Source organism: Ambystoma mexicanum, chromosome 10 (genome assembly GCF_040938575.1).
Source record: "Ambystoma mexicanum isolate Mex_15411 chromosome 10, UKY_AmexF1_1, whole genome shotgun sequence".
In the NCBI taxonomy this organism is placed as follows: Eukaryota; Metazoa; Chordata; class Amphibia; order Caudata; family Ambystomatidae; genus Ambystoma; species Ambystoma mexicanum.
The window spans coordinates 1,701,505,037-1,701,524,466 of record NC_090932.1 but is presented as its reverse complement, the minus strand read 5'-3'; the positions used below and the strand labels follow the sequence as shown (position 1 = coordinate 1,701,524,466).

At 43.8% G+C, this 19,430-nt stretch overlaps 1 protein-coding gene and 1 long non-coding RNA gene across 3 annotated transcripts in view; one reads left to right on the top strand and one right to left on the bottom strand.

Annotated features, from left to right (window-relative positions):
• LOC138492752 (uncharacterized) overlaps window positions 1-3,828 on the bottom strand; it is a 50,263-nt gene extending 46,435 nt beyond the window's left edge. For both annotated transcript variants that reach the window (XR_011276256.1, XR_011276257.1), the window contains exon 1: window positions 3,708-3,828. This is a non-coding gene — a long non-coding RNA (uncharacterized lncRNA). The remainder of the gene's footprint in view (window positions 1-3,707) is intronic.
• The window catches only part of LOC138492751 (transmembrane protein 132D-like), a 4,310,707-nt gene that overhangs the window by 4,093,601 nt on the left and 197,676 nt on the right, over window positions 1-19,430 (top strand). The window lies entirely within an intron of this gene.

Sequence of the window (19,430 nt, the reverse complement as noted above, 5' to 3'; positions counted from 1 at the left end):
TGAAAGATAGTGAGCTAAAGACTCTGGGTAAGGCTCTTGTAACCAGGACTCATGTCTGGCAGAGAGTCTCCTAGGGCCCCCTTGTTATTTGCATATTTCAAGTAACTTTGGGTCTCACCCTAAGTTACTAGGGGAATCCAGACGTGGACCCCTTGCTCACTATTCTTAGAGAGGCACAGCTACACCCTACTGATGAGGTTCAACCAGACTGAAACACGTGTCTGGGGTTGCTGTTGGTACTCTTGTTCAGAGGAGAATTGCCTAGCATTTTGGTGCTGGACTGCCCCAGGGCAGGACAAAGACTGATATGTGTAGGATATTTCTCCTCTGTGAAAGATATTGAGCTAAAGACTCTGGGTAAGGCTCTTGTAACCAGGACTCATGTCTGGCAGAGAGTCTCCCAGGGACCCCTTGTTATTTGCATATTTCAAGTAACTTTGGGTCTCACCCTAAGTTACTAGGGGAATCCAGATGTGGACCCCTTGCTCACTATTCTTAGAGAGGCACAGCTACACCCTACTGATGAGGTTCAATCAGACTGAAACATGTGTCTGGGGGTGCTGTTGGTACTCTTGTTCAGAGGAGAATTGCCTAGCATTTTGGTGCTGGACTGCCCCAGGGCAGGACAAAGACTGATATGTTTGGGATATTTCTCCTCTGTGAAAGATAGTGAGATAAAGACTCTAGGTAAGGCTCTCATAACCAGGACAAATGTCTGGCAGAGGGACTCCCAGGACCCCCCTTGTTAATATGCATATTTAAGTAACTTTGGGTCTCACCCTAAGTTACTAGGGGAATCCAGACGTGGACCCCTTGGTCACTATTCTTAGAGAGGCACAGCTCCACCCTACTGATGAGGTTCAACCAGACTGAAACACGTGTCTGGGGTTGATGTTGGTACTCTTGTTCAGAGGAGAATTGCCTAGCATTTTGGTGCTGGACTGCCCCAGGGCAGGACAAAGACTGATATGTGTAGGATATTTCTCCTCTGTGAAAGATAGTGAGCTAAAGACTCTGGGTAAGGCTCTTGTAACCAGGACTCATGTCTGGCAGAGAGTCTCCCAGGGCCCCCTTGTTATTTGCATATTTCAAGTAACTTTGGGTCTCACCCTAAGTTACTAGGGGAATCCAGACGTGGACCCCTTGCTCACTATTCGTAGAGAGGCACAGCTCCACCCTACTGATGAGGTTCAACCAGACTGAAACACGTGTCTGGGGTTGCTGTTGGTACTCTTGTTCAGAGGAGAATTGCCTTGCATTTTGGTGCTGGACTGCCCCAGGGCAGGACAAAGACTGATATGTGTAGGATATTTCTCCTCTGTGAAAGATAGTGAGCTAAAGACTCTGGGTAAGGCTCTCATAACCAGGACAAATGTCTGGCAGAGAGTCTCCCAGGGCCCCCTTGTTATTTGCATATTTCAAGTAACTTTGGGTCTCACCCTAAGTTACTAGGGGAATTCAGACGTTGACCCCTTGCTCACTATTCTTAGAGAGGCACAGCTACACCCTACTGATGAGGTTCAACCAGACTGAAACACGTGTCTGGGGTTTCTGTTGGTACTCTTGTTCAGAGGAGAATTGCCTTGCATTTTGATGCTGGACTGCCCCAGGGCAGGACAAAGACTGATATGTGTAGGATATTTCTCCTCTGTGAAAGATAGTGAGCTAAAGACTCTGGGTAAGGCTCTTGTAACCAGGACTCATGTCTGGCAGAGAGTCTCCCAGGGACCCCTTGTTATTTGCATATTTCAAGTAACTTTGGGTCTCACCCTAAGTTACTAGGGGAATCCAGATGTGGACCCCTTGCTCACTATTCTTAGAGAGGCACAGCTACACCCTACTGATGAGGTTCAATCAGACTGAAACATGTGTCTGGGGGTGCTGTTGGTACTCTTGTTCAGAGGAGAATTGCCTAGCATTTTGGTGCTGGACTGCCCCAGGGCAGGACAAAGACTGATATGTGTAGGATATTTCTCCTCTGTGAAAGATAGTGAGCTAAAGACTCTGGGTAAGGCTCTTGTAACCAGGAATCATGTCTGGCAGAGAGTCTCCCAGGACCCCCCTTGTTATCTGCAGATGCAGCATGAAGCCAGGTTTCTGTAATGGCCAGAAAGTCCAGGTCTTCTGTTGTGATAAAGTTGGCAATGTCAAGGGCATGAGCTGGGAGTGACATAGCATTAATTAGTGCAGCTTTGATAGGTCAATCTTTGGAGCTGGTGGTGCTACTGTTATGATTGATTAGGAAGATGTTTTGTGCAGGGGTAGCAGTGTTGGTCCCAGCAGTAGGGAAGCCCTGGTTGGTACTGGTACGTAAGTGTGAGTGGTGCGCTTTGTGGCACAATCTGGAGCCAAGTCTTAGATTTCTGAAGGGTGTGGCACAAGGTTGGTTAGATGTTGGTTTAGAGGCAAAGTGTTGTAGCCAGAGGGCTGGCGAGGTCAGGTAGGGATTCAAATCCGGTATATTGATTATAGTCGGGAATACTGGCATGTACACATTCAACTTGGGTGAGGATGATGATAGTAGTGCGTGAAGGATGCCTAAGCAGTCCAAGTTCAGTTGTGTGAGTTGTGGTTGGGCAAAGTTACTAATGAGCAGAGTTTCAAAGGTAGTGATGTGAGTATACCAGGGGGCAATAGGTATATATAGTAGTGTGATGAGCGTAAAGTAGGACCAAATAGGTTTGCACATTGTATTGCATGGTATAAACATGTATGAATTCTACTATAAATGCAGGTATAGAGGTAATGGCGATAACACCATGTGTCAAGTTGTTAGCCCGAGTGGGTAATCGATTAGCTGAGGTAGTCTAGGTATACAAATGGAGAACTATGAAAGGTACCCGGCCTAAGTAGGGCTAAAATAAACTATGTCTGGCTAGAGAGGGATTATCTATAGGGTGCTAACCCAGTGCATAGTGTGATAGGCATCACACTGTAGAATAGAGAGAAGGAAGTTATACAGAACAATAGTATTAAGGTGAGCATAAGTTGATGTTGGCACATGGCATGGGTACAATGAATACATCTAGGTGCATATGGTTAGGTATGCGTAGTACACTGTATTGGAAGAGCTGTGTAGTAAGGTTGGCTTAAAGGTGACAAAAACAGATATGCATTGCAGGGTAGAAGCATACAGTGGTATAAGGAGAGAGTGAAGCGAGACACTAACCTAACTGACGGTAATAGGCTGCTGATACCGTAACATAATGCTTTTGCCACTTATGTCAAACTTGATAGCATGTAATAGTATTAGGATGATGCAAAGGCAATACATGTATCAATAGATAGTGCATATATATGCCATAGTTCATGCGCTGCAGTGCAAATCAGGTTAAATGGTCGTACGAGCACATTAATATATACTACCTAACATAACATGTGCAGACAACCTAGTAGTAAGCGAGGGACTGTCACAGTTACTGGAATGTGAGAGAGGGGTACGCGGGATGCACACAGTAGTTAACAGTGCACTTGTGTGCAAGTAGATCAAGGTCATAGTTTATGGCGTGCATAGCACGAACAAATCAAAGAGATGTGTGCATGAACGGGCTTTGCCGGAAATGCGGTTGATGCGAATAGTCAGAGATGGTGAGCCACAATACGGGGGAACGTTACGAAAGCGGTTGATGCTCAATGTCGTAATGCTGAGAGTAAGTTTGTATTTGCAGCCAAAGTAGGTTGAAATAAGCTGCTGGGTGGGTGCTTACCAAGATGCGGTACGAAGTCACGTAGATGGGTTGAAGGTGGGGAAGGCAGCATTACTAGCCGCTGCCCTGTACTCTCCAAACAGGCTCACGGCAGGGTGTTAGCCTTGGAGGTGTGCCTTTGCTGGTGGGCCGGCGTTCGCCTGCCGGTGAGGTGTTGGCTGGTAAGTAATAGTCACAGCCAATCACGTCGTGTTGCTCGTAGAAAAGAGCAAGTTAGGTGGATTCAATGATAGTAAAATAGCGAGCGGCCATTTTGAAAGTACCTGGTCCTCGTGGCTGACAATGGAGGCAGCACGAAGTTAGAGCATGCAGAATGCAAAATACGGAAAGGAAACAATAATAAAGGATATTCAAGACGTCGGGTGCATATGGGGCAGATTGTGAGACGGATTGGCGGTTAATCCAACGCCCACGTGGAGGAGGCTGCAAATTTAGTGTAATGCAGTCGGATATTCCCCAAAGGCATAGCCCTCAACCATTTGTATTGCAAAGGCGGGTGAAATCACCCGATTTTGTTTTTGGCGGGTGAGACGCCCATTGAAATGAATGGGCGTGCAGGAGGCTTGGCGGGTGAGTCAGCCCTTTAGAAAGCGGGTGACACCCGCCAAAAGCGTGTGTGTTGAGAGCTATGCCAAAGGCCTACATTTTTCATAATTATATATCAATATACAGTATCATACCTCTATATCAATATATGCTATCATAACTCTATGTAAACATACAGTATCATACCACTATATCAATATACAGTATCATACCACTATATCAATATACAGTATCATAACGCTATATCAATATATTTGTTTTCCGAGGGTTTGACTCCAGTGTATGGCCCTTTTTCTTTAGCCACTGTATAGAGAGACAAAGTTATCAGGCAGGTACCAGAGGTGTCTATCATTAACACTCTGAGTAAATCCAAAGGTGGGACCAGACAAGGTTAAAAATAACAGATTCAATATTTAATAATGAAAAAATCGTGAAATTTAAAACATCCAATTAAATAAATTGGTCCACAATACAACAATTGTCACATCTAATATATAAGGCAACAACAAGGAATACGTGACAGGCTGAGATGCCCAGTTTAAAAAGGTGTTACAAAAAAACACTGCGGGTACTTATCAACCAAATATTATAGTACCCAACCAGGTTTGGATAGATGTGTCATAGATTTTAGTCTCTGTTTAGAGTCCAGAGAATTGTCTCTTTTTCTTTAGCTCCAGTTATTTTTCTAGAGGAACAAACACTTGTTTTGTTAGTGATGGCCTCTCCCACTCATGTTGAATAGCATTATGTTATTGTATAAGAGACTTTTTTGTAAAGAAGAGAATTTAAGATTTACCTACCATATTTTGTGTCTAGTAACAGGCAAGGGAAGGGTTCCACTAGCTGACTGGTGCCATTTTTTATATCTAAAACTCTTTTTGTGCAGACTACGTGGAGCGCGATATGACATCACTGCGTTACTACGGAGGCTTCTCATTTTGATACATTTTTACTAGTCAAGGATTAGTGTAACAGTTACACTAATTCTCTCACCCTATGCTTCACATTGTTAGATCAAGTGAATTAAAAATATTTCCAATCACTGTATTTGAAAGATCTTTATGCAGGCTATTGATCAAACATACCTGTATATACCGGTCCTGACGGTCCAAAAATCATTCGCAAGGGAAGCCTGCATTGCTCATTAAGGCCATATGCATGTGTCTGCATTCTAAAAGCCCAGTGGGCTTCATTAAATAGCGTACTCCTTCAACATTACGACTTGAGTTTACAACATCCACCTTCACACACAAGGTGCTGTCTACTGTGTGGTTGTAGTCCATGAAAAACTATACCGAAGTGGCGTTGGTATTTTAATAGTCTATGCAGGATCAATGTTCTGCTGCTCTCATTGCTCATTCAATATATTTTGAGTTGGAAGGGCACTCTATGCAATAGACGGCTTTACTACTTCAACAGTCAGTCATTTTTCTTAATTGCCAATCTTTGCCTTAAACCTTGAACTGTGGGATATTATTTCTGAAGCTACATGCTGAGCAGGCTCCACACAGGACAACAGGACATGCTGAGCAGGCTCCACACAGGACAACAGGACATGCTGAGCAGGCTCCACACAGGACATGGACCACTAATGGTCCCAACATATGATGTGATATGATATGTTATTTATATTGCGCTTAATACCCAGAGGTTACTAAGCGCAGACCGGCGATCGAACCTGTGGTGCTCCGTGTCATCTTGCTTCCAAGGCGAGCACGTTGCCCTTGAGCTATTCTCCGGAGACAGGAATTATTCCTGTGGTAGACACACTTTAATTAGAGACCAATATGTCTTAATAACTTTTTTGATATCCTCTGCATTAGGTCAGAAAGTTTTAATGTGCGTCTTTCTCTCATTGTTCGTAGAACGTGTTTTAGCTGTGATGAATTATTAAGGTAAATGTAGCTCTTGTCTGGGAGTTCTTTTTTAGGATATCCACGAGTGGCAAGCTTGTGTGTAACATATTTGCATGGTAGTAAATATCTTGTAACTTAGTGCAGTTTCTAGGTAAACTTAAGTATTGGACAAAGGGTAGTTATCTCTCAAACTCTGGGGACGCTAGTGGAGTAGTGTGTCTTTATCTGTGGGTTTTTGAAACAGAGTACATATCAATTTTACATCGTCATTTTTAATCGACAGATCTGAAAGGTTCCCACTGCAGTGACTCATCTCCATGGAAAACGGAAAGTGGTGATTACAGCCATTTAGCCAATTGAGAAGCAAATCAAGAGTTTGCTTTTGCCCTTTCCAGATCATGACAATATCATCTATATAACGTTTCCATATCCTAATATTTCGCAGGAATAGATTGGTGGTAACAAATGAGTATTTATCTTCAAAGTCAGGATTGTCATATCAGGGGCAAACGCTGCTTCGTAAAGATACCACTTAGTTGCTCAAAATATGTGTTTTTAAACTCAAATTAGTTTCTTTCAAAGGCAACAGACATAACATTAATAATACATACATTGGGCACACTTTCTTCATGGTAATTTTGAGTCAATTTGTAAAGAATATATTGTACAGCCACAATTTGTGGAAGACTCTGTCTACAGTAACTAAGACATAACTCTATGTGTCAAATGTTAAGCCTTCAAGTATTGTATATAATTGTATGTATATCTGGCTATTTATAACACACTTAATACTGAAGTGGTTTCTAAGTGTGGATCGGGGATTCGAAACTGCGTTGCTCTGCATCATCTTATGCCCGTGCCATAGTAATTACTGAAGTAGCATCTTGTAAGAATGATGGAGCTTTTTGACTTAATTGTTTAAAAAAGTAAGGTACAAATGTGCATAGAGGCTCTAAAATTTGCCCCAACCAGACCCTATCAGTCTCTCTAGTGGTCTTGTGACATGCTTGTGGTTTTTTGGGATGGCGTAGAAATTGGGACTATTAGTGTTTGAACATTCAAATAATCGAATTCATTTTTGGATGAAATCTCAATCTCATTGTTTCTAGAACAATGGCCTGAATTTCTGTGGTGGGTTTAATGACCAAGGTTTTATAGTCAAACAACAAAGAGACTAATCAAACAGGCTGTCCAGACAGGCAAATGGCCTGGAGGGAAGTAACCTCATATTTGCACATATGAAGATTCCCTTTGTTTAAATGGACTGTCAAAATTGTGGCTTTTCACCAGAAACTACAAATCACACTGAATACATGTATCTTTTATTTTTAGATAATTTGAAGGCGATTTGGGGAGTTCTAAAATTCCTCCATCTGCGACATAGGGAATTGTAATGGCAAGCTAACATGTATTCCTGGCTGTGTTTATCATGTCCCAAACGTGAGAGTTGGTGTGCTGGTGGACTGTAAAATTAGGAATATGGGAAATCAATTACATGTTCCTAACAGTTAGGCTTTTTGTAAAAATGGCGGGAAAATGCCAAACGGCTGTGCAACATGGTGCGGACCTGGATGTTGTTTTATTAAATTACCCCTGATTAGCTGAATCGGAAAACATATATTATGGCAGTTGTTAGTAGAATTATACATTTTTGCCACATAACTAGTTTTTTCCAAAAATGTGACATAAGAACAAAGAGGATTGCAAATGGGAATTGCCATATGTGTGCTCCAGACTCCTAACCCATTCCTAAGAGAGGGGCTGGAGTTGGGAGGAGAGCGAAGGATAACTGATGAATCATATTTGCGAGATTGTAAACTTGATGGTCTCCTTGCTGCTATATTATGTGGATGCATTATGAGGAAGGGACTGAGCTGCTCAAATTTACCATCAAGGAGAGCTGCTGAAACTTACCATCTGGCAGCTGCAAGGAAACACCAGAAGGGGTTCCCGAGAGTGCATCTGGTCTGAGCTGTCTATTTCTGGGAAGTCCTAAAAGCTGATTGGGTCCTATGGCAGATAGATGGGGCCATCCTTGAGAGTGGAGTGACCAGACCCCTGCCCGGTCTTTCCAGAGGGTCCTGACATGCACATGGCTTTCCTGACTTTAAACAGAGGTTTTCTATGTAAGTAGAATTGAACTCTATGTTTAACTCAGAGTTCAACTCTATGTAAGTAGAATTGAACTCTGAGAGACCAAAAGGTGGGGGGAATCTGCTTGCCTGAAATCCTTTCCCTTTCTGGGGGCTAAGAGGGGGGTGTCAAAACTGTGTAGATCCTTAGCCTATTTAACTAACAATATTCATTTAATTAATTCCCCTAGGCAGTACACCACGGGATTCATTTTGTTAGAATTCAAAGTTATTTATTTATTGTTTATTTATTGTGGATTTTAAGCCACTTATACATCAAGTAAATTGTGTTTCAAAGCTCACTGTAATTGTAATTGTTTATTTGTAAAGCACTTATACACAATGTAGTGCTTCAAAGCGCTTCAAGACTGGAAGGGAACAAGGGAATACAGTTGTCATTCTTATGCCGTGTAGATTCCAAATGATGTTACAACAATAGCTAGCATACCAGGCCAGAGGCATATCTACTAGTAAGTGCTTGACAAAAAAGAAGAAAAAGGATGCGAGCGGGGCTGGGGCATACCGATCAATGAACTACAGTAATGGTCTGGCGACATTTCAGACTGCTTGGTAGTTGATCATTCCTAGTGTGTGCCGAAAACTATAGACTGTAATTTAATTGGGTAATCTTTCTGTCCAGCTTCCCACGGGCCTTTATTTGGAGGGGGGGGGGGGGTCTGAAACCCAAAATTCTCTAATCGTCCCATTTTTTACCTTTCCAGCTTCCCCAGCACAGGCTTTTAAGTGGATTGTGGTCTGAAATACAAACTTCCCAATTTTACTCTCTAACCTCCCCAACACAGACCTTTCAGTGAGGTGGGGGGGGTCTGAAAACAAACTGCAAAATCACCTCCCGTGTTGATTTTAAACAAAAGTGTGGGTGAAATCACAATTACCACATGCATTTGTGCGAATCCATAAACCCAACTGCTCGCCTTTTAAGCGTGCAGGAAAATCGACATTGCACAGCAATACTCATGTAAATGACTTTTGTTCATTGATCAGTTTGATTATTTCTTGAAGTGTAAGAAAAGTATTGTAGTTTGTCTGATTTATTTGTGTAACAACCAGTTAATTGGGAGCCACAAATAAGGTGTGTAGGTTGTTGTGATTTCTATTACTTCTAGTTTAAGTAAATACAAACATATTTCCTGCACACCTGCCTGCTTCTTGGCTCATTGGTGGCACAGCGGGGGGGATCCAAGGGGTATGTATGAGGCTGAGATAGGGCTGAAGAAAAGAGCTGACATTAACCATTTATTGTGTGACACTTAGCTTGGGGAGGGAAGGAGCTCCCTGCGATGAGGGTGGCCTTTCAATAAACCATTACAACTCATATTCAGCTACTTTCATCACAGCAATTCCTCCCGTGTTGCATTTTTTAAGATTAAATCACTATTATTACTGCGTGATTGTTTTGCCTTTCTCTGATCATATTTGAAATTATGTCAGAATTGTTTGAATTGTTTTTAATTTACTTTGCAATGTGATAACTAAGATTTAAGACCTAGCCTGAGGGTGGTACCAGGAGTTATAGTCCCTGAAGACCGAGTTAAAAGCCCCAGCTCAGCGATAGAGTTTAATGAAATGTACAGGCCCATTACTCTAAGGTCAGACTAATGGTGAGATCTAAAAGCTATTATGTCCCTGAGGTGAAACGGGTACAAAATAGAAAATAAGTTAAAAGTTGCAATCTGCTTTCAGTGGTTGCTGGGAACTGGCTAGTTCCCAGAAATCATGTACAGAGTGATTAGGGGGAAGTAGAGAGACTTTTTTTTCTGCATCCAGGTCACGTGTGCTGGGAGTGGCCCGGCAAAACAAGGTACTGGCAGACAGGGGCAGTGATGGGGGAGAGGCCGGGCTGCGTCTGCGAGTTACGTTCTGGCAACAGTGCAGGGAGAAAGCCTTCCACCCCCAAGGTAAGGAGGGGTGGGTGCCAGGGGATTCAGTGTGCCTGGTCCGCACCTGCCAGGTGCCCCCTGAGCAAGTTCGGGAGTGACTTTGGTGGCAGGGCTCTCAGAGAGGCGCTCCCGTGATGCGAGGGAGTGATGAGTTGAGATCCCTGCCACCAGCACAGTGACACCGCGTTAATGAAGTGACATCACTCTCATTGGCTAATTAACTGGCTCGTATGACTTGGAAATTGGCTAATAGGGGAGTGCCACGTCACTCCCCCAGGATGTAAAATATTTTAGAACTCAATAATAGGCCTACTTTTCAGGTCATTTCAAAGTCCCTTTTTCGTGCTCTCTATATCCATACATCTATCTTTCGGACTTTGCAATATAGACATAAGCGCAGCATGCTCCAATTACCAAGGCGTTTTACCTGCTATAGAGCACTCTCCTTACAATTCACAGGAAGGTCGTCGAGAAATATGCACAGAAATTAGATTAATTTCTTTTAATATTCATTTTAACATCAATGTAAATTTCAAAATCCATAAAGTTGAATAGATTTTACTCCAAGGATAATGGTATTTCCTTGGTTGCAAATCAACGAAAAACTTTTAAAATCAAAATTCTATTTCAATTCATTACAATTAAATCAAACACATTGAAACCAGCCTACACGTGTTCCACTGCTATGTTAGCAGGTCTATGGCAAGCCTCTTCCGGGCCGTTAAATATGAAATAATCAATTCAAACATACATATCCAAAAAACAGATGGTAACATATGCTTTTTTTACATTTATTTTTTGTATTGTATTTGGTTACACTTTAACCTTTTACACCTACACATAATATTGCCATTTTACAAACACTATGTTTAAAGAACAATTCATAATGAACTTAAATAAACAACATATGAAATTCATGGAAAATCGCCGACCCAATTATGAAACTAGTATCTTATTAAACACACAATAGGCAAGATATAGAAGGATTCAGGAAGATGGAGAAAATGCATAGTGTAGCATCGGGTCAGTCAAGGCATTCACTAGACAATTGAAAGGAAGCCAAGAATATGTCTTCTCCACCTTAAGGACAAGGTACCCTTCTAAAATTCTATGTTAAATCTTTCCAACACCTGTACTACTGCAATTGAAAGGGCCTGGTTCTGTCCTGAGATTAACCAATTCCAAAACATATTCAGCACAAATCCCTCAGAGTTCACACCAAATCTGGCAGATAATGAGATCTTAACTGCCATGTTCCTTCACAGTCCATAAACAGATGTTTAAGTGTTTGTTCCTCTGGGGTTTTACTTCCATTGCAACAGGCCTTGGTTGAATCCCTCGTGCCCCTTCTTGAGAGTACCTCCCCAGGATGAGCTAAATTGAACCGTAATATGAGGAACTTTTTCGTTATCTTCCAGTCAGGAAACTTCACTAAGTATTTTGTGACTTGTCCTAATGTTTTGTCCGCTGTCAGAAATTAGTTTATACAATTCTTAGATTGCATGTTATCTATTGTAAGAATCCAGTCCATTGTGTCCATGGCCTTTTTTGCTGCCTTCACTGGGTTCTGGATTAACGTTTGGAGGTCTGCGTCTGCTTTGGTTAATCCCTCCACAACCCAAGTCCCCAGATTTGATAGCATTTTGGATCTGTTAATCTCCATATGGGATCTGATGTCCGCATATAGCGTCCCATCCTGAGCCATCCTAATCAGCTGATATAGAGAAGTCAGCTTCCATTCCGCTTGGACTTTTAGTGACCGCAGGCCCAATTCGAATCTGATCCAAGAGATTGAGAGGCTTTCTGGGAGGCTAAGAACCTTCTTCCAGATGAGACCCTCCCATCTTTGCCAATCTGCATACCACAATTGGGCCTTCGCCGCTAGCCCATACAGAACTACTGGAATCACCTTAGCCTGGTAATATTTAATCAGGGGGAGGATTGAAAATGTACAGTACTTCATTAAGATTGTTTTCATCTGGGGGACGAGTTGCATGATCTCAGTCTGAATATCTTGTTGCACCTTACAGTTGGCTGGGGGGGCATATGTTTTGTAACCCAGATAAACCAGGTCCTCCGCCCTTGTTATGCGCTGCCCTCCCATCTCCCAGTGGGAATAGGAGACCTTTTTTTGCCTGTGCCTAAAGACCATTATCCTAGCATCTGCTTCATATGAAGAGCAAAAGACAAAACAAAAGAAACAAAATTCAAAGAGAGAGTTAATATCAGTGTGACTTATGCATTGCAAATATTATGTTTAAGACCATTTTCCCTTATGTATTCTATTTCCATATAAGTACACCACATCTTCTATTTTAATTTACATTTCAAAGGTCCCATTTATAATTTTAAGATATTAGAAACATACATTAAGTCCTTTGTAAGTGCTGCTGTATTTAATTCAATTATTTCTTGATTGTCTCAAATTAATCCTGATTTTTTGTAACCTGTTATTTATTCCATATATCAGAGTTGTTTCCATATTTATTTATATTAAATTCTTTTATTATTGGAATTATACTCTTTCTTGTGTGTCTGTTAAGAAATGCACTTTCTGTTCCGATGCATTTGTGAATCATTTATTTGTTTTACTCTTTTCTGAATACGTTTATTCCAGCAATGTATCTGCAAGTAAAACATTGTTGTTTTAAAGTTTGATTTCTTTTTTAAATGTTGGCAAAGTACTTCCCAAAGTTATTGTCCTTTCACTGTAGTGTAGTCTTTTGAAGTTTACATGACTATTTTAGAGTAAAGAACGTTTTCTTTCTCAAAAATGCTCCTGGTGCACGATACCCGCGTGTGTCCCTGTTCCTGACATTCATAGCCTTGTCCATTTTGTCTGCACCTTTTCTAATGGTGCATTTAGACATAGAAAGGGGATCGACCCTTATCCTGGGCGCCATCTTGGAATATAGTATATACACATTCCAGTAGATTAGAGACTCTCATTCTTACGCCAATATCTCCACCCATTAATATTTAATATATGGTATTGTTGTCTATATTAGTTACTGGCACAGCTGTATATACATATGACGATTTTTAGTTTAAAGTCTGTTTTGTTACCTTATCAAATCATTGCAAAAAGGTTTGATAACACTGCTCTTCTGTTACTTGTGAGAAGGTCTTCTAAGCTCTTCTTTGCTCGAGGCGAGAGATAGCGTTCTCAAATGTTCTCCTGTGGCATGATAAGTACTGTGTGGGGTACATGGGAGTAAGTGGCGGTCGTCTTGTCTACGCATTCTACTTGTCGGGGTTTTAAATCATAGAATTGTACTCAATTGTTTTCAGTACTTGCCGCATCACCATATTCAACAGCCGCAACATTACAATGTGTGCACGTGGCATCAAAAACAAGGAGATCTTTATTTTACATTCCATATATTATTGCTAAGTACTTTTTTTTAAAAAAAAAGGGAAACGGTGTGCACCCCAATACCATTTGCAGAAATGAGCTGAGTTCATGTCCAGTGTTGAGTCCTTCACCTGTACTTCGGGAAATGAAAAAGGAGTTTGTCTTCTTGACGCCAAATCGCTGCTTGGTCTCTTGCTCGCATTCTTTAGTAACCCGCCAACCCACTCACACGGAGGTCACCAATAGTGCCATTGTGAGAGGGACACCACAAGACTTTGCAAGTATTCACACCAAAAAGAAATGTAGCGCCCTGACGCAGCAAGCGGCGTGGACGCTCAGGCCATGGTGCCTTGTGGTGGCATTGCAATGTCCTAAAGACCCAGAGGTTTTTGAGGGAGTGGCTGCGCTTCGTCGACCCGCCCCCTGCCCCCACTCCTAATTCCCAGAGCTATGGATGAAACACGGGATGTACTTCAGGTCTTCCTCTGCACGCCCTGTGTCGTTGCTAAGAAACAGAAATACATATTTCCGCTGGAGAATATGTGTTTGTTACATTTATCCTGTATTAAAAAAAACGACAGCTCCAGTGTGGCAGCTGTTGCTGCTCTGCGCGAGGCCCACCTGGAGTATGGAGGGCAGCCTCCTCCTGCCACGGGCGCCTGGTCACCGTGCCCAGTGGGGGCGACGGGGGGCGAGGCTGGCATTAGCTAAACGGCGAGGAAGATGTTGACGTGGAGGAGGGAGTGAGATATCGCGCTCTGCTCTGCCAGCCGCTTGGCTCTCGCTGGCCTGGCACACGGGCACGGGACCGGAGGCTCTGCCAGCTCTGATGCCCACGTCGGCTTGGCACCGAGGCCTTCGCCACTTCTCCTCCAGTAACAACATTATTTCTAGCAAAGAAGCAGTGGTACCTTTCGCCTTCCAGCTGTGATACATCAGAAGGTCGGGTGGCCAAAAAACACGCAATCAGGTGTGGGCGGCGGAAACCAAACCTTCTGCCAGCCTGGCCTGTTGTTTCCGTGGGAAAGGCGCCAGGCTGGCACACATCTCCTGACGAAGCATGAGCAGTGCCGTTATTCACACCACGAGCTTCCACTGGCCTCGGAAAGGCGCACCCTCCCCTCGCTGCCCACCAGGCCCAGGGTCCCAATGCAGAGAATCGGCTGCTCATGGCAAGATACCACTGCGTCAAGGCGCTACATTTCTTTTTGGTGTGAATGTTCGCAGTGTCTTGTGGTGTCCCTCTCACCAATTGCACAGCTCTCTTTTGCTTTCTAGCAACATGGCCACCCTATAAATTCCCTGCATTCGTAAACCTCACCCCTCACTTAGCGCCTAGTAGAAGAGTGCCCTTCAGGAGGGTCCTTTTACAGCATTTGCACCGGCTCTTCTTCGCGCACTCCTCCCAACTTTTGCCCTCGCACAGTTTTCTGGCACACCACACTCAGTCGCATTAAAGGGACTCTCTTCACCATAAAACCCTATGGGCCCGATTCATGGAAATGTGCGCAGAAATCCCACGGGGGGTGCGCACCGTGAAGGACACTGCGCAAGCATGCGTGTTCCACGCACTCATGGAATTTACTGCGCAAAGTAACCATATTCGCAAGTTGTGCACCTGACACGCTCCCACGCAACGCAAAAACAGCCAGGACAGCTACCTTTCCGTGCTCTACCGGGTGCGAATGCACACACCCTTCAAACAGTGCATCAGGTCCCCCGCAAGCAGGCATGCATCTCAGGGATCTTGCGCAGGGTCCCCCGTAACTGCTGAACCCATAGGCATGCAAATTGTATGGGCCGAACCCTCACCCTCACCAGTAATAAGCAAGAGCACACATTTGTCAAGTGTTGGCAATGAAAGGCCATAGGATTTCATTGTGCAGATATGGTTATGGAATAACAATAATCACATATCATGATATCGTCATACTTTTGGGCACCGGGTCCTGAGGTAACCCCCTCTGGCCCGTGCCGCCTTATTGTCCCATGACTTGTAGTGGTCACCGTACAGTGTCCTTTTTCATTTTTTCTTTGTTCTTCTCCCTTCTTTTGTAGGGTGGGTGGGTTTTGTGGTAAAGAAACAAAGATTGGAGGATGCTGAGGGCACAGCGAACCTCCTGTTTGTTTGGGTCCCCGTTCAGGGTCCACAAACAAGTAGTGTTTTCTTAGAGCATGCTGCTCCTATTTATAAGGCCCAGGCGAGCCCTGGGTCTTTGATGTGCATAGTGGGGGAGCTGTAGTCCAGCCCCCAGGCCGGTGTAGCCGACTGTCTATGCCCCCAGGAGGGGGGGCAGGTCCTTGACCCTGCGCCCTGCCTGATAGCTACCTTCATGGTGCTTAGCAGCTTATTGCTTGGTGGAAGGGTGAGGTGATTGTTCACACCTCATCCTTCCCATGCTTTTGTATGCTGGAGACTGCGTGTCTCTGTGTCCGTGGGGGGGAGAGGAGCAGGCTTGGGGGTGGGGGCTGCCCCTCTCCCAGGTCTGCCACATGGTAACATCAGTTACCCTGCCTCGCCTTGGGCGGCCCTGCAGCATTGCCCATAACTGTTTCTGGCACCCCGACAACATGTGTATGAAAAATTGTAACTTGGATGAAATCTCGAAAAATCTATGCGCAAACCCTCGTAAACTGTTCCTGCACCCTGCTGCACTGCGTATGATATGATATGATATGGCATTTGTAACAAGTTTATACACAAGTGTTTCAAGGCACACCCCTAAGTTGGATTGGAACCCCAGTTGCGTACATGCACTGTGAAATCTGACCTGCAAACCCACCTCTGTGCAACGATTACTATGCAGAGGTGTACTCATACCGGCCTTCAGGTGACAGATAGTATGAAGGACTTGCGTGGTCATTTCCCGGCTGAGAGGTTGCATGATCGAATACATAAATATGTCTCTTGCCACGCAGTTGTGGGAATGCGAGGCACAGCCTGCAGGCGTCCCTCAGAATGCCCACTTTTTCGCAAGTTCTTCCCCATTTCTGGTGTTCCGCCTCCTCCCTGGTTCTCTGCGCATGCTGCGCCCAATCCCTGCGTGGTGTCTCGCGCAAGGTGCTTCGAGGCTCGCAGAGACATGCCGAACCTGCGCAAACTCCATGCAAGTCCAGGAGAAGAATCAATATTGATTCTATGAATCGCCGAATGGGGACCTGCGCGTGGTTTGGCCCCCATTTTGCCCACAAATAATTCCATGAATCCAGCCCTGTATCACAGAATAGCAAATAAACATACATTCCATGTTCCATCAATTAATGCTCACTTCTTTATCTCCGGCGAGTCTAAGCCACTTAAGAGGATTAGGAGAAAACAATACTTTCTTCAGATCAGCGCTGAAACTCTGCTTGTAACTAGCGCCTTGGCGTCCGAGGGCTCAGTGCACTCCTACAAATGCAATAATAAATAAGTAATACATAGATCCGCCATAATACACTTAGTGGGCAAGATAGCTCATCGGGTTGTGCCTGTGCTGTACATTTATGTGAGTCACGTGTCTCGTACGTATCACATCAGACTCATTGTTTATCCTCACTAGGTGGATAAAATGAGAGCCACTGATCTGGGTGATGACGTCCCTCCATTATACAGGACATGCAGCAAGAGAGCGTCTCATTTGTTAGACAGAGATATGATGTAATGTGATATGATATGATGTGATGTAGTGTGATGTGATTTGATGTGATGTGATATGATATGATGTGATATGGTGTGATACGATATGATATATGATATGATGTGATGTGATATGATGTGATATGATATGATGTGATATATGATATGGTGTGATATGATATGATATGATATGATACAGTGGAACGAGGGTACCGCACAGAGCTCTACCGTCTGCAGAGAATAAAGATTTTCCATAATAACTTACTAGAAAGTCTTAATCCTATTAAAGACTCGCAGGCACCCATTATGCTTCTCTTTCTTTTATTCGACAATAAAGAAAAGAGCTCAGCAGCAAGATATTCATGCACCAAAAGCGAATGTGCCATGAGTAATGTGCAGAGAACAGGTGGACCAAATATATATAATAAGCATAGCAATATAACATTAATATAACAGCAACATCATAACATAAAAGGTAAGAGTCTCTGGAGAAAACTACATTCCCCAGGGAGCTTGGCTCCAGTTCATTTAGAGGCCATCAACACGTGACCTAGTCCACCAATAGTAGTTCAGATCCCTTGCATAAACAGTCCTAAACCTGATGACACTTCTTCTTTCTGGGCTGCAAACTTGGCTGTCCATAGTAGAAGATAACTGCAGCTAACTTGAAGAAGAAGAACTTGTGTCGGGCTGTGATCAGGCGGACTTGTCTGCAGGCGCTGTCAAGAAAAAGGAAAATTTTAATCTCTTGTATATGACAATCCTATATCCCTTATCAGGGTGGGAGAAAATCTTGTAGTTATTCCGATAGGGTACATGTAAATTTCAGAACGTTAATCTTTTTATTACATTGTTAATTAACATCAGGTAACATGTTTTTATTTTCTCGCCGGGTGGGATAATGCTCGCCTCCGAGTCTTTAATAGAATTAAGACTTTATTCTATGTCAAGACTGGAGGCTCCCATTATGCTTGTTTAAAGCTTACTTACCACAATAGATGCCGGCTGATCTACTGGTTTTAGATAGAATTGTTTGAAAACTGATTCACTAGCCCAGTCTGCCATCCTCATGATCTCTTCTAGGCGAACTCCCGCCTGAAAGGCTTTGGAGGCCATGGCTCCTCTAACTGAGTGGGCTCCAAAATGCCCTGTGTCTATCCCTGCCTGAGCTGGCGTCCACCGGAACCAACGTGCTAAGGTCGGTGCTGATACTGCTTTGTGCGGTTTACGCAGAGCGATTAGTAGCTGCCCGTTAGGGGAGGTTCTGAGTGGAGCCGTCTTTTCTTTGTAGACTTTCAGGCATTTGACCAAGAAGAGCTTCGGTTGATCTCTAAACGCGGGATAGGAAATCAACCTGGAATTGAATTTTGTTCTTCTATGAATATGGAATACAATGCCATCAGGAGAAAAAGTTCTGCCTGCTAGATCTAGAGCTCTGATGTCTGAGACTCTCCTGCTGGAGACCAAGCAGAGTAGAGTAGTGAGCTTGCCACATAGGGCTGTACGTGATATTTCTTTGTTGCTAGGCCATGCCAGAAAAAGGAACAGTACTTTATTAACGTCCCAAAGATTGTCATAGCGAGCTGGAGGTGGGACGGTAAGCCTTACACCCTTGAGCAACCTGCAGACGAGGTGGTGTTCTCCTGCTGGTACTCCTTGGATAAGGTCATGACCTGCGGAAATTGCTGAACAGTAGGCGTTCACGGACCTGTAGGTGAGCCCTTTTTCCGCTAGGGATGCTAGAAAATTCAAAATGTCTTCTACAGGTGCTGAAATTGGATGTAATCCTTTCTCATGACACCAGGAGCTCCAGATGCTCCAAGAGTTGGAATATCTCTTCCGGGTACTAGGAGCCCAGCTCTCTTCGATAAGGTTGATCGCTTTGTGATACATGCCTGAGATTCTCCATCTTGACCTGAAATCCTCCAGGCTGCTAAGGTCAGAGATCTGTTGAGTAGGAGAGGATGACGCTGGCCTGATGGATCTAATAGGAGATCCAGAAACTGGGGTAGTAGGATTGGAGAATCCGTAGAAAGTTTCAGAAGAACTGGATACCAAGTCTGAGATGTCCAGACCGGCGCTATAAAGATCAGATTCACGTGCTCCAGACGGCCTTCACCAGGGTCCTCGCTATCATAGTGAAAGGAGGAAAGGCATACAGTATTCCCTGGGACCATGACTGTAGGAATGCGTCTGTTGCAGCTGCTGCTGGGTCCGGCCTACAGCTGTAGAAAGTTGGTAGTTGGGAGTTGAGTCTGGAAACAAAGAGGTCTATGGACATTGGACCCCAGATCTCCTGAAGGCGGAGGAAAAC